This window comes from Callionymus lyra, chromosome 17 (genome assembly GCF_982586985.1).
Source record: "Callionymus lyra chromosome 17, fCalLyr1.hap1.1, whole genome shotgun sequence".
In the NCBI taxonomy this organism is placed as follows: Eukaryota; Metazoa; Chordata; class Actinopteri; order Syngnathiformes; family Callionymidae; genus Callionymus; species Callionymus lyra.
Window position 1 is genome coordinate 16,407,494 of NC_141834.1, and position 14,901 is coordinate 16,422,394.

Below are 14,901 nucleotides of genomic sequence, written 5' to 3' on the forward strand. Positions count from 1 at the left end.
GTCAAAGAAAAAAATAAGATTTATGATTCCAAGAGAGAAACGCTTGAAAGTTAAAAAAAAAGAAGAGAAATTACAGTGAAATAAGTAATATATGTGGAGAATGGGTAGGAAGATATTAATATTGTATTAAATAAAAAGTAGAATAAAAAGACAAATAAGAGCAGTTTTTACGGTTTAGTTTTCAACCATTTGAGAAAACTTGATGCTGAGGTTCAGAGGGAGTCGAACAAACATGCGTTTATCATAAAGCAACAGAACAATAAGATATAAGAAGAAACCACGTCAAAATAAAAGAAACAACGGGAGCAAACATACAAATGAATAGAATAAAAGGAACAAAGAAAGAGAAAGTAAATAGATAGAGGATGTATAGGTCTATCTAATCTAATTAATTATTAATATTTAATAAATGTAAAAGAAAAAAAAAGAATTAAGAGATAAGATTCCAAGAGAGAAACACTTGAGAGTAAAGAAGATAAATTGGATTAAATAAGTAAGATATGTGGAGAATGGGTAGGAAGATATTAATATTGTATTAAATAAAAAGTAGAATAAAAAGACAAATAAGGGCAGTTTTTACGCTTTAGTTTTCAACCGTTTGAGAAAACTAAACGCAGAGGTTCAGAGGGAGTCGAAAAACATTCATCATGACGTATTGAAACCAAGAAATATGAGGGAAAGAGAGAAACAACAGAACAATGTGAGAAATAAAGCAAGATGTGTATAAAAAAAAAAAGGATAAATAAATAAAAAAGAAAATGAAAGTACATTTTCTAAATGTAAAAAGTAAAATAAAGTTATAACAGCATAGAAGGACAAAACCCATACATTCCAAGAAAGGAAATGGTTATTGATTAATAAGATATGCTGAGAATTAGTAGAAATATATGAATCATACAAGTAAAAAAATGATTTTGGAGTAAAAAAAAAAACTCACTTAAAAAAAATCGAAATATGGTAGTCAGGGAAAAAAAAGATTTACTCCACCTTGTCTGCACTCTCCTCTTTACCTCCTTTAATATCCGTCCAGTACTTATTTGTATTTGGACTCCATCATCCAAAGAAAAGACTAGAGGAGAGGAAAAACATGCATTTAAATTAAATAATCAAATGAATGGACAGAATATACATGTGAAAGTACAAACGAAAGGACAAAAAGGTTAAAACCAATTAAAAAGGATTCATGAATAAAATCCAAATGGAGAAAACAACATTGAAAGTAGAACGACAGAAAGAAACATGTTTATTTCAACTGATAGAAACAACTGAAATAACCCTTTTTAAACCTTGAAAGAGGAGAAATTCTGAAGGAGAAAAAAAACAAACCGTTTGTGTGCGTGTTGCCGAGATGTTTTTAAAATAGACGAGCGCCTCACAGAGAAACAAGAAGCGATGACGCGGGTGACAGATATTGACCTGCTCGCGGTCACACGAGGGTCAAGTACAACAAACGCCTCGCGGTTGAAAACCGAACATCTTTTCACGGCAAGAAGAACATTATCCATTAACCCCGAGACGAATTGATCAAGTACTTTCTTACGCTACGTCCAAAAAAGACGTCTTTGAAGGTGTTGATATTTCATCGAGTCTTCAGTCGAGTTACCGACAAAAGGTCGTCCTTGAAGGCTTAAGGAAGTTGCCATGATAGTCAGGAAAGCAATCAACCATGATGGAGGTGGATTCAGGGATTTGTGTCAGTCATTCCTCAGCAGGGATTTACTGGTTTGTCAAAGTCCATTGAGGTCCAAACACCTCCAACATCTACAACTGTACTCAAAACAAGATTCTTGAATTGAAGTGTATTTTCTTCATCGTTGTTAAGAACCATTCGGATGCTCAAGTTCCCGATAAATTGACTCCAGATATAATTAGTTGCTTCAGAAATGAAGAGGGAACTCAAAAGTATAAAAATATGGAAAGATTGTACAGATATTCAAACCTGGATAACCAGATGAGAAAATATTCAACACAGGGTTAACAAACCTTTTTGCAACGTGGACCAGTTTAATTTCACGGAACTTCAAATAAAAACAGTCTAAATAAATCGCATAGAGTTTGTCTTTCAATCATTTTCTTTAGGTTTATTTTAGAGTAAACTTGACCGAAAAGATTGTCTTGAGGTGTCAGAAGGCACATGGTAAAAAAGTTACTACATCTTATGTTTCTTTTTGTCCAATTTTTGGCAGTAATAATCAATACAACAGAGATGTCACTTTTTCTTTTTTTGGGAGACCACTGATCTAACAGCCACTTTAAGAATAGAATATATGCTGCTATTTATGCTTGATGTTTTCACACTGATGTTCGCTTAAAAGACAAGAAGAGAGATAAAAATAAACGTAGCAGGACTTCAATTAGATCATGGATTCTTTTTTAGAAACTTATTTTTAAATTTTGAAGATCAGACAGAGGCGTCGAAGTCACTGTGTGGACCGAAATATTTAAACTATAACTTAATCATCACTCATTTTATATATATATATATATATATATATATATATATATATATATATATATGCACTTTACTATTTTTTAAATAGTTTTGTTTTATCTTCATGTGTCTTCTTCTCATTTTAAAATCAAGCTTCTTAAAAATGGACATTCACTTGACACTGATTTTCTGCTTCAATTGAGGCTAACATTTTGGAATTAAATGATGGTTTTCTGTTAAACTCTGCGACCTAGTGGCAGTAGTGCGTCACCTCAGGTTTCAGAAAACTTTTTTTTTCCCGAGATCCAATTTTTTAAGCAGATGATTTATAGCACATAGTGTCAAACTCAAGGCCAAGTGGGCAAATTTGTGGCCCTCAATTACTTTTTATACATAGTTTTAAGCACCGACTAAAGGTGAATTTACTACAGTACTGGCTGTACCAGTAGCCGGGGGTAAACTTTAAAAAATGCTTTAATTAAAAATATATCTAAATAAATATATATTTAAAGGTTAACGAAGGTGAGAACAAAACACTCCTGACTCGCACATTTCAAATGTTGAATCTTCTTCTCCAAGAGGCATTAAGTCCCTCATCATGACCATGTTTTCAACTTATTCATAAAGTTCTCCCTTATCTGAAATCTGGGCGAACGAGAGGTTACGAGAGCGGAGCCCATTATGACATAATAATGGCTTCAATCCTCCTCCAGCCAGCTGTTACCATGCCCACTTTTTTTATACAACGAGTAACTTCGAGGTGGAGACTTCCGGGTTTGATGAAGCGTGGTGACAAACCTCCATGTTTGACCAATCACAGCAGAGTGGGTGTGGTTATGGTAAACAAGATTTTATATCCAGAAAAAGAAAGTGTTTTCAGTGGGCGGGGCTAAAGATCATTTTCTAATAGTAAGTAAGTAAGTAAGGGTTATGAAAAGTTTTGAACAAACACTGATGATACAATAGAGTCCAACATCTATTTTAGACACACTTAGATCAACACATTAGTTGAACTTTAAACTATTGTCTCATAAACCATACATAAATACAATGATGTGTCACAACACACTGGCCAAATATATACATTTGTAGTACATTATAATAGTATAAAACTGTATTATTGAATATTGTTTTGATTGTTTAAGCGCTTTGTGACGCTGGTCTGGAAAAAGCACTTTATAAATACAAATTACTTATCTTTCTGCATCTTTAAACCATTTTCACAATGTATTAAGTATTCGTGGTTAATTACATCAAATCTAGTGTTACATGCATGAACTGCTCTGATTCTCCTTCAGATTAAATCAATTAAAAAAGGCTAAATAACTGCTCAACAGTGTAATGAACACACTTGTGCGGGCGCAACAATCCGAAAAGGAAAAAAAACACTTTAAAAACTTGAGCTCAAGCGTTTTCGTAAAAAAAAACAAAAAAAAAAAACAACCCCAGCCGAGCATGCAAATGAGGTCCACGGGAATCGACTCCCTTGTTAATTATTATCATTTATTTATTTCCCGGTCGTTAAGCGAGGCACGTTCGGCGCAATCATCGCGACTAATCAAAGAACCCGGAGGGTGTTTTTAACCGTCACAGCAGGGAGTCAAAGGAGTCAAAGGAACACCGTGTTCGTGGACTTTTCAGTCTGTGTGACGCCATCGGAACGTTGATGCAACAAGTGGCCCAGTGGCTTTAGAGGCTATAATCTCAGTCGATAGGAGGAAGTGAAAGTGGCGATTAAAGAAAACCGAGAGGCAGGATTATAGATCCAGTCTCAACACAGCGAGAGAGAAGAAAACACTGTTAAATTGTACTCGTGGGAACAATGCTCCGGGCCATCAAGAACTGGTTTTGGTTCGTCGTCGGCAGCGTCTTCAGGCTTCCCGAGTGGAAGCTTCCGACGGCCAAACACAAGGGCCTCAACAACAACAACAACGGGCCCGCGAGGTGCCGAGGGAGGCATCATCATCGCGCCTGTGATGAGGAAATCACAGAGTTCCCCATCAACGTGGGGAAGATCCACCTTCTCCGGAAGCAGATCAATCACCTGTGCATGTCCCTGAAGAGGGAGAAGAAGTCGAGGCAGCAGCAGATCCTGGAGTGCCAGAGCAAGAAGAGGAGGAAGGAGGAGGAGGAGGAGAAGAGGTTCCTGGCGAGGCCGGAGCTCAAGCAGTCGCCCCAGGCGTGGAAGACGCTCTGCAGGAACCTGCACCTGAAGAAGCACTCGGAGCTGCTGGGGGTGAAGCAGAAGGTGAACGTGCTGGAGAGGCGTCTGGAGGGTCAGCTGGAGCTGTGCGACCGCTTGACGGACGAGCACGACGACCGCATCCGTCGGCTGAAGCTGGAGCACGAGGAGACGAGGCAGATGCTGGCGGACGAGAGGAAGAAGAACTCGGAGTTGGAAGGTTGTCTCCACAAAATGACGAAGCGCTTGAAGTCGATAGTTTGAGAGAATAAAGAACTAAATTCCACAGGACTTACTTGTATACGATTAAACATTTGAATAAAAATATCTAGAGTCTGGAAACTTTTTTCTGATCATTTCATGGAAAACGTTAAAGTTTTTTTGGAATCCATCGCCTTTAATGTCTTTGTACTTATTTAGCTGAACCAACTGATGTCGCACACCAGCAAAATTAACAAGTTTAAAGGCCACACAACAACAATTCTAATGGCTACACTATGGGAAACAAGTAAGTAAGTAAGTCATTTTTATTTATATAGCGCTTTTCCAGACCAGGGTCACAAAGCGCTTAAACAATCAAAACAATATTCAATAAAGTATATACTTTAAAGGTCAAGATAAACTGATAACACAACAGGAGTTCCAGAAAATCAAGGAAAAGCCTGAACAAATAGAAACGTCTTCAGATGTTTCTTAAAGGAGTCAGTAGATCCATCAAGCGCAAAGAGAGAGGAAGATCGTTCCAAAGCTTAGGAGCAACAGCCTGAAAAGATTTCTCTCCTCTGGTCCTGAGCCGTGTTCAGGAACCATCAGTAGATTCTGATCCACAGACCTCAGAGCCTGAGCTGGGGTGTAAGGCTGGATCAGATCAGTGATGTAAGGAGGAGCCTGACCATGAATAGATCTAAAAGTAAGAACCAGAATTTTAAAGTTGATCCTGAAAGAACCTGGAAGCCAGTGAAGAGTTTTAAGGATCAGAGAAATGTGAGTTCTTCTACTAGAGCAGGTCAGAATTCTCGCTGCAGAGTTTTGAATCAACTGCAGGCGAGACAGATCCTTCTTGTTAAGACATGAAAACAAACTGTTACAATAGTCCAGACGAGAAGAAACAAACGCATGGATTATAAGCTCCAGATCATGTTCCGACAACATTTTCCTATATTTAGAGATTTTTCTCAGTTGAAGGAAACAGTTTCTGGTCAGTTTTCTGCAGTGTTGAACAAGAGACATCCATCAAATACAACACCCAGGTTTCTCAGGCTCAGTTTGACAGACTGACCTAAGTCACCCAAGTACTGACTCAACCCTGGAACCTTATCATCAGGAGCAATCACCAGAGTTTAAGTTTTGTCCACATTTAGCTGTAGAGTGTTTTCACATAAGTCATTTTCCAAAGGAAGTTATACACTTGTGCTCATAAGTTTACATTCCCTGGGAGAATTTATGGTTTCTTAGTCATCTACGGGATTTTTATTTCATAGCTGAGGACGGGAGGATACAGCAGCTTTTAAAGCCGATGTTTGGACATATCTTGGTTTCGTGATACTTATTGTATCACCAGATTATTTTCAATACACACAAATAATACAATTGTATCTTGTGTAGAACATTAAATATACTTGTGCTCATAAGTTTACATACTCTGGGAGAATTTATGGTTTCTTAGCTATGAAATGATCCCCATAGATAACTGAGGACGGGAGGATACAGCAGCTTTTAAAGCCGATGTTTGGACATATCTTTGTTACGTGATACTTTTTGTATCACCAGATTATTTTCAATACACACCAATACTCAAGGACTCATTCATTCCTCGGGCTATTAGATTGTACAATTCTTCGGGAGTTCGGGGGCAGGAGTGGAGCGAAAGTATCTTGACATTTTATACCAAGTTAATCTTTGTTTCCTTTGTCTTTGAGTTATGTTCTTTAGACTAAGTTTGTATCATCTTGTTCTTTCACTTTATTCTAGTTCTTATTTTTATGAATAATTGCTGTATTGCTGTGTCGAATTGGAAAAAAACTATTTCCCAAAGGAGACCTCCTGAGGGATCAATAAAGTTCTACCTACTACAATTGTATCTTGTGTAGGTTGGTAGATACACTTGTGTTCATGAGTTTATATACCCTGGTAAAAATGTGTTTTATTTTGGCCATCCTTCAGAGAATACGAATGATAACACAAAAACTTTTCTTCCACTTGTTAATGGTTGGGTGATGCCATTTATTGGTAAACAACTATGTCTATTCTTTTTAAATCAAAAGGACAAAATAAAGTCCCAAATCACCCTGATCAGAAGTTTAAACACCTCAGTTGTTAATACTGTGTATTGCCCACTTTAACGTCAATGACAGCTTGAAGTGGTAGTTGGGGATGAGGTTCTGTATTTTTCTCATATGGGTTCTTGGGTTGTTTGTTGTTGTTGGGTTGGGTTGTCGGTCCAGTATTTTCTGATAACTTGCTGCATTAATCTTGAAATATATATTTTGGCCAAGTTTCATAGACCTTGTTAAGTACTCTCCAAATGTACCTTTTGGGTACATTTGTTCTCATCACCCCAAATGACTTTGTTCCTGATGTTAAGGCTCCTCTCTGTTCTGTTTGGTGTAATTCAAACAGGAAACTTTATGACATTTGTGCAGAAATGGCTTTTCTTCCGGCAACTTTGCTTCAAGTGCCTCCTTACTGTGCGTCTTGAAAAAGCCACACCACAATTTCTCAGGGAGTATTTCAGCTGAAGTTTTTTGTGGATTTTTCTTTGCATCTTGAACAATATTTCCCTGGCAGTTGTGGCTGAAATCTTTTGACGGTCCACCTGAATCCCTCATTTTCCACTTCTTAATCAGTGTTTGAACGCCGATGATTACCTTTCTCAATATCTTTTTATACCTGCTGCTGTTTCCTGCAGTTCAATCACCTTTTCTCACACAACATTTGACGATTTCCCTTTGCTTTCCCCATGACTTAGAATCCAGAAGCGTCTGTGCAGCGCTTGGATGGAAGATACAATGGTCCGTCGGAAAGAAGCCCAGAAACTCACTGACCTTTTACACACAAACACACCAATTACAAATAAACAGGTATCAGGTGAGGATGGGCTAACGGCTAACCTTGATTAGCCATTTAGCCGGGGGTAGGTCAACTTTTGATCAGGGTCATTTGGGTACTTTCTTTTGTCATTTTCTACACAAGATACAATTGTAGTATTGGTTTGTATTGTAGTAATCCTTTAAGTATCAGGATACAGGGTCAACGATGTGATATATAGTGATACTGTAGTAAGAAGGATATATTTGAAGTAGTATTTGAGTACTTGACTCTGGTGTTGTAGAATTTACAGACCACATGACTCTTATTGAAGTCGTAACTAGTTTCATTTGTTTTGAAACCAAAATATGTCAAAACATTAGCTTTTAAAGATGCTGTATCCTCTCGTCCTCAGTCATCAATGGGATTTCATTGAGGGGGGATGCAATGACTCCTTCCATCGTGTGACCAGCGGGTTTAATTGCAACAAAATAAATAATGAATGCAATGAAAAATTGCATGTCAAAGGTAAATTTAAGAAATTGAATAGTTTTAGTTGACACAAACCTTATTTAAATATAAACCATTAAAGAACCATGATAAAAAAAAATTGTCGATGAATATCAATCGCTTTTGAATATCAATATAAATAATATTGCTATATGGATTTTATAGAATGACTTCCTTCATTACTCTTTTCTTTGCCTTGCACAAAAGCAAGAAAAAAGGATTGAAGAGTTGAATTTGACACAAGGCAAAGAAAAGAGTAATGAAGGAAGTCATTCTATAAAATCCATATAGCAAAAAGACAACATTTACAGGAAATTTACAGAGCTCAAAATGACAAACGACAGAAAGACCCTCGTGACTGCAGCCCAGTCCCTACAAGAACTGACCTCTGGTGGGCCCACGACCAGTTGAGTTTAAGATCAATTGATAAGACTCCATGTTTACGATAAAATAAGAGACAATGAGGATCAAGCTCTAACAGGTCCTGAAAGATCTCCCAGATAATTGAACACATATACAGTTGCAGCTGAAGAAACGTTCTCAGGTTCTGGACGTGAACCAGAAGTATAATAATGACCTCCAGGAGAAAGCGGGTTTACTAACCGGTTCACTTGAATGTCCAGTTGGCGTCGAAGCGCAACTGGTTGATCTCCAGAAATGGAAAGAAAATCTCTTTCTGGAACTGCTCTGATGAAAGGATGAAACTACAACTTAAGAAGGTAATCTGATGCCGAGCTTCCAATCCCTTATGAAGTGCTTTCATTTGTTTGATTCCAAACATCTGCTCTTTTTATTACTCCAAATGCAGATTGCATTTTTTTGTTAAATCCTTTCAATGAGAAAGAATTTATTCATTACAAAAAGCTTTCTTGGGTTTTTCCTAAATACACAAACAAAAGGCTTTGTATTCCCTTCCAAAAAAAGATATTTTGCACAAGGTACCGCATTTCTGGTACTGTGAACCTATAGCACTTAGCTAGCGCTTAGCATTCCAGAAAGGACAGGAGAAGAAGCCACAATGTTCGAGGTGTGCAGTTGATCAAAGTATTAGAAAAAGATAAACTATATTATAGCATTAACAGACCAGGTCATAGTTAAAGGGTAAGTTTATATTATTAAAGATTCTTCAAGTGCAAGAAAGTATTCTTCACAACGAGTTCAAGTTTTTATTTTTAAGAATATCTAAGGATAAAAAAGGAGCCTTTTTGTTTAGGGCTGTGGAAAAAATCCAGACGCAGATATATCGCAAAAATAAATTACACCCCAATTTATTTTTATTCTTTCCAATCATATTTTATATCATAATTATTTTAAATTTCTAAAAGTGTGTCGAAAATACAATAATTACAATATTTGCTTTATATTATAAATTAACACACAAAAATTCACACAGTTTGTTCATTTTGTGTTCTAATTTAACTTCCAGCCACTAGATGGCAGCAGTGATTACATACTTTGCAGCTAAAGTAACAATGTAACGTGTCAAGAGTCATGTGGTCTGTAAATTCTGCAACACCAGAGTCAAGTACTCGACAATACTACACTGGCCTGGAAAAGCGATATATAAATACAAATTACCTACCTTGTTGCTACAGTATCACAGTACATCGTTAACCCTGTACCAGGATATGCATTGTTTCGCAATATTCTTGCATATATACTCTCCTGTTCAATAATTCAATATGTGCTTTATATTATAAATTGACGTGCAAATATTCACACAGTTTGTTCATTTTGTGTTCCAATTTAACTTCCAGCCATTAGATGGCAGCAGTGATTACATACTTCACAGGTAAAGTAACAATGTAATGTGGCAAGAGTCATGTGGTCTGTAAATTCTGCAACACAAGAGTCAAGTACTCGACAATACTACACATATATCCTTGTTACTACAGTATCATAATATATCGTTAACCCTGTACCAGGATGTGCATTGTTTAGCAAGATTCTTGCATATATACTCTCCTATTCAATAATTCAATATTTGCTTTATATTATAAATTGACATGCAAATATTCACACAGTTTGTTCATTTTTGTGTTGCAAATTAACTCCCAGCCACTAGATGGCAGCAGTAATTACATACTTCACAGGTAAAGTAACAAATGTAATGTGGCAAGAGTCATGTGGTCTGTAAATTCTGCAAGAGTCGAGTACTTGACAATACTACAAATATATCCTTGTTACTACAGTATCACTATATATATTATGCCGTTAATATAATATCAGGATATACATCGTATCGCAATATTCTTGTATAATATGAATAGTTGAGTATATATCCATGATAAAAATGATGCAAAATACAAGTTGGTTTTGCATCATATCTTCCCTTTAAAGTCACAGATGATGAACCTGAAGCACAACCATCAACTCAAGCCGTCAATCATCTCGCGCTGAACTTCATCCACTCCCATCCAGGCTGAGAAGAAAGAAGAAGAAAAAAACCTCTTGTGATTTGAAGTGTCACTCAACCCAGGAGGATTTGATCAAAAGGCAATCAAATATCACTGGGAGCTGTCATAAGATCCTCTTTATTGTGACATTTGAGGAAGATCCAATGGCGAGGAAAACGCTTCCCGTCGGTCTTCCTGTGCGTCCAAACAAGCGCTATCTTTTAGCGTTCGACCTCCATGAAAGTTTGACGATACAATGATCAAGGATACAATTAACTACGCAATACTCGCATTAAAACCAAAACCAAAGCCACGGCAACAGATGCCTAACCTGCACTAATGCTAGTAAGGGATCGCCATAGCAACCAACATAAGATCCTCTGTATCCATGTAGAACCAGAAAGAATCCATTATCCAGCCGCACCTAATCCACGTTGAAAAGTATGTTGTCGCCGTGGCGACGGAAGAAGCTTCCTTGTCAACAGGAACAGTGAGTAAGTAATATGTGTAAGAGTGCTTTTGTAAGAATGTCAAAGTAATGAGCTGAAAAGATGCATTTCCAGTTCCGTCTTCACAGCGAAGCAGACCGGAGGACCTGAGTAATGGGCTGGTGCTAATTTTACAAGAAGATAAATCAAGTCGGAATAAATTATCTCGGGTTAATATAAAAGGAATAAATTCTTCTGCGTCTCCTTGCGTCATCTCCGGGTCAAGGTGACCCGCAGATCTGCAAAACAAATGTCATCGTTTTATCCTTTGTGTCGAGGTGAAAACAATGGGGTTTTTGTTGGGGGGCCTTCGGGTCACCTTGACCCAGAGATGACACAGGGGTTAGGAATTTTGAATGGATTAGTTTTTTTCTTTTTAAAGTTGGTAAGAAAAAAATAAGAAAAATAAAAATAAAGTAAAACTAAAAGGTACTTTATCATTAAATGTTTACAACAAAATTTTAGTTACAATTTTATTTACTGTGAAATATGTTTGCAACTCTTTCTAACTTGTAAAACTATTTTAAGAATATTTTAGAGACGTTAGAGGTTGCCTATTGCCCTGTGTTGCCGGGACGAATTCCAAGTGATATAATGAAGGGAATAAGAGGAAGATTGTATATAAAAAAAGGACCAAATTAAAAATGTTACTGAAATGTAACTAAAGGATGCCAAAAATTAAATGTTAAAAAAAAGCGTTTTTGGTGAATATAATTTAATTATTATGAATAAAAATGCAGCTAATTCTATTAAAATCCGGCCACATTTATAAACGAAATAAAGATTCCATGATTTGTCACTTAAAGAAGACATTGTTAAGATGACAAGGTTTTAAGACATTATTTCCCGATTTCGGAGACGTCAATTTTTTTTTAATATGTTGAATTTACCCCTTTTTTGAAGCTTCAGAAAACCCAATTTTCAATATTTGGGCGACATTTATTTGTGTTCACATGATCCGCCAGATATTAAAACTATGGTTTTAAGAAGTTATTTCCCAATTCCGATCACGTTGATTTTTTCCATTTTTTTTTTAAACTTTCTGCAACGAAAATCCCCCTTTATTTAGTTTGATTTCGTGGACCTTGACTTTTGACCATAGAGAAATTTCCGTCAGCATTAAAAAACACCATTTACGTGACCGATAAAGACTTTTCCTCGCCTTTGCTCCACTTTCTTTTATCTAATCCGCCGCTTCCTCCCCATTTTTCCCCGAAAACAAAAGGATGTCCCTCGTTTCCTGGCGTCCACTTTGCCCTGGTTTGTGTGCACTCGTCTGCTCGTGTCGCCATAAATGATGATGTGCCTCTAATGTACCTCTTGAGAGCTCAATAAACGGCCGAGTCTGCAGCTCGCTCTGGACCTTTGATCGCCACGTCGACAGACAAAAGGAAGAGATGGGTTGATTGGAAGATCTGGGGAGGAGGGAGAAGGAGGAGATGATGAGGAAGGACGGTTCTGGCGTCGAGCGGCTCGATGGTGACATTTAAATGCGGAGGATCATATATTGACAGTTGGGGCGCCGTGATTGCATCGCAATCCTTCGGAGCAAACACTTCAAGAATCTGCTTCTCGTCTCGTATATACGCTCTCGGATCACGTTTAAAGAAACGTATTTACACTTCAGTTCCTGCATAATCAACATTGAAATGGAAAATATAGGTTAGACTACGAAATGTATGTATAGTTCTTTGGCTATAAAGAATCTTGATTACAACTGAATATTGAACATTTATATATTTTTTACAAATAGGGTTAAGTTTTCTTATTACAATCATTTAAAAATACATTTTCTTAAAATACACTTTTAATGCATAGTCTTATAATTTTAATATAAAAATGTTGGTACAATAGCGCCACCATTATCCATCATGGATGGCGATAGTCGTCCTCCGAACACTGTCATCAGTGGAGCACGAATGCTTCTCCCATGATGCAACACTAATAGACTCAAGGACTCATTCATTCCTCGTGCTATTAGACTGTTTAAGTGAGTTTGGGGGCAGGAGTGACGTGAAAAGAGATTCTATTCCATGTTAATCTATTTTTCTTTGATCTATGTTCTTTATCTTTAGATCGTGTCATCTTGCACTTTCTTTTTATTGCACTTTGTTCTTGTTCTTTATGAATCTATCGTTTGTGTCGCTGTGTGCTGGAAATACAATTTCCCAAAGGGATCAATAAAGTTTATCCATCTATTTATATATATATATATATATACATACATACATACGTTTACACGTAGAGTTTGATATTTTAATACATTTTCTAAATTCTATATATTTAAATTTGTAGCTTTTTTAAATACAATATAAGAATGTTGGGGGGAAAAAAAAGTGTCACTAGTAATTATCATTTTTATTTATTTTCTGCATTATTATTGTTATAGTTTGATATTCTAATTCCAATAGTTCAAATAAATGCAATATATCTTGAATTTATAGCTTTTAAATTCAATATAAAAATGTTGATATAATAGTGCCACCATGTTATATTTAATTTGAAAGGCTATGACCTAAATAAGTGTTTGGAAACTTTGTTTTTGAAAAATATTTGATTTTTTTTTTATTTAAAATGATTCAACCATTCAATATACAAATTATTTATACACCGTTTTTACTTATTAATTTTTGCTGTCCAAATAAAAGTATTCAATGCCTTAAAAACAACATTGAATGTAAAAAATTCAATGTTTAACATTTAAAATATCAAATTCAACCATTCATGACTCAGAGTCATGTGTCGTCAACGACTACCTGCGTACGTTTGACAATATTTTTCCGTTAGCTCTTCACATTTGGACAATTGAAAGCTTGAATCATGTGTCAAAATGATTGACATCAGTCGCCCACGCACCAATTCAAACAGACAATGAAATGCATCTGTGAACAAAGAACAACAACAACAATACAACAACAAAAATCACAAACACGGCTGCGAAACCATTTGTGCTCGGAATTCTTTTTTCAGCCCCAAGCTTCACAAAAGGTAGCTCGGAATAAAAAATAGACCAGAATTATTATTCCAAATGTCTCGACTTTGTATTGATCCAGACTATTGTGGGATGTCTCTTCACATTGTGTTGTTGCCAAGACATGCTTTGTATTGATGTGTAACGACAAGTGGTCATGAAGCAGATCAGTGTCAATAACATGGAGGTTCAACGGACCTCGACATTTATTTTAACTTTAAGTACGACAGTGTCGACTTTCACGCAAAAATAAATGTTTAGGTCAAATTATTATTTCATAGGAGCAGAAGAAAAAAAAAGTTGTGTTTTGTTCAGGTTTACAAAAACAGAAATGACCTTTAGTTTAAACAGTTAATAATAATAATTAATTTCATTTAAACGGATAAAAGCAGCACAATAAAAACAATGAAAATACACAATATAGTTAATATATATATATCAATATATATATATCCAAACTTCTCATGAGCCATTTCTCATGTCGCACTTTCGTCTCATCCTCGCCTGCACCAGACGTTTAAAATATACCAAATAAAATTAGGAAACTCTAAAAATCGCCAGAATCTTCACTCACTTACTTGCACAACCTTAAGCTTCACATAATAAATAAATAAATAAAGTGAGTTTAAGTCGAAACGATCGAAGAACTTGTCAATTCAACTAATCAAACTTATCTCGACAATAATACTCACCGTTTACTTTAACCTAGACAAGGTTAAGCTCACGAATTGACGTTAAAAGTTGTAGAATTAGCTTTTATTACCTCGTTTGTGTCACATTTATGAAGAAGAAAAACAACTTTCAACGTCGAACTTAAACAGGTGCAACTAAATAAGTGGAATTCGGGTTGACGGCGCATGCGCAGAACTATACGACTAACTATATAATGAAACATT

General features: G+C 36.2%; 1 long non-coding RNA gene across 1 annotated transcript; it reads right to left on the bottom strand.

The window, feature by feature from the left end:
• Positions 1 to 987: 987 nt before the first annotated feature.
• On the bottom strand, positions 988 to 14,815 carry LOC148062818 (uncharacterized). The gene is made up of 3 exons (XR_015709204.1): positions 14,769 to 14,815; positions 12,352 to 12,449; positions 988 to 1,069 (listed from the first exon to the last, which is right to left on the bottom strand). It is a non-coding gene; the product is annotated as an uncharacterized LOC148062818 (long non-coding RNA).
• Between the last annotated feature and the right edge of the window lie 86 nt (positions 14,816 to 14,901).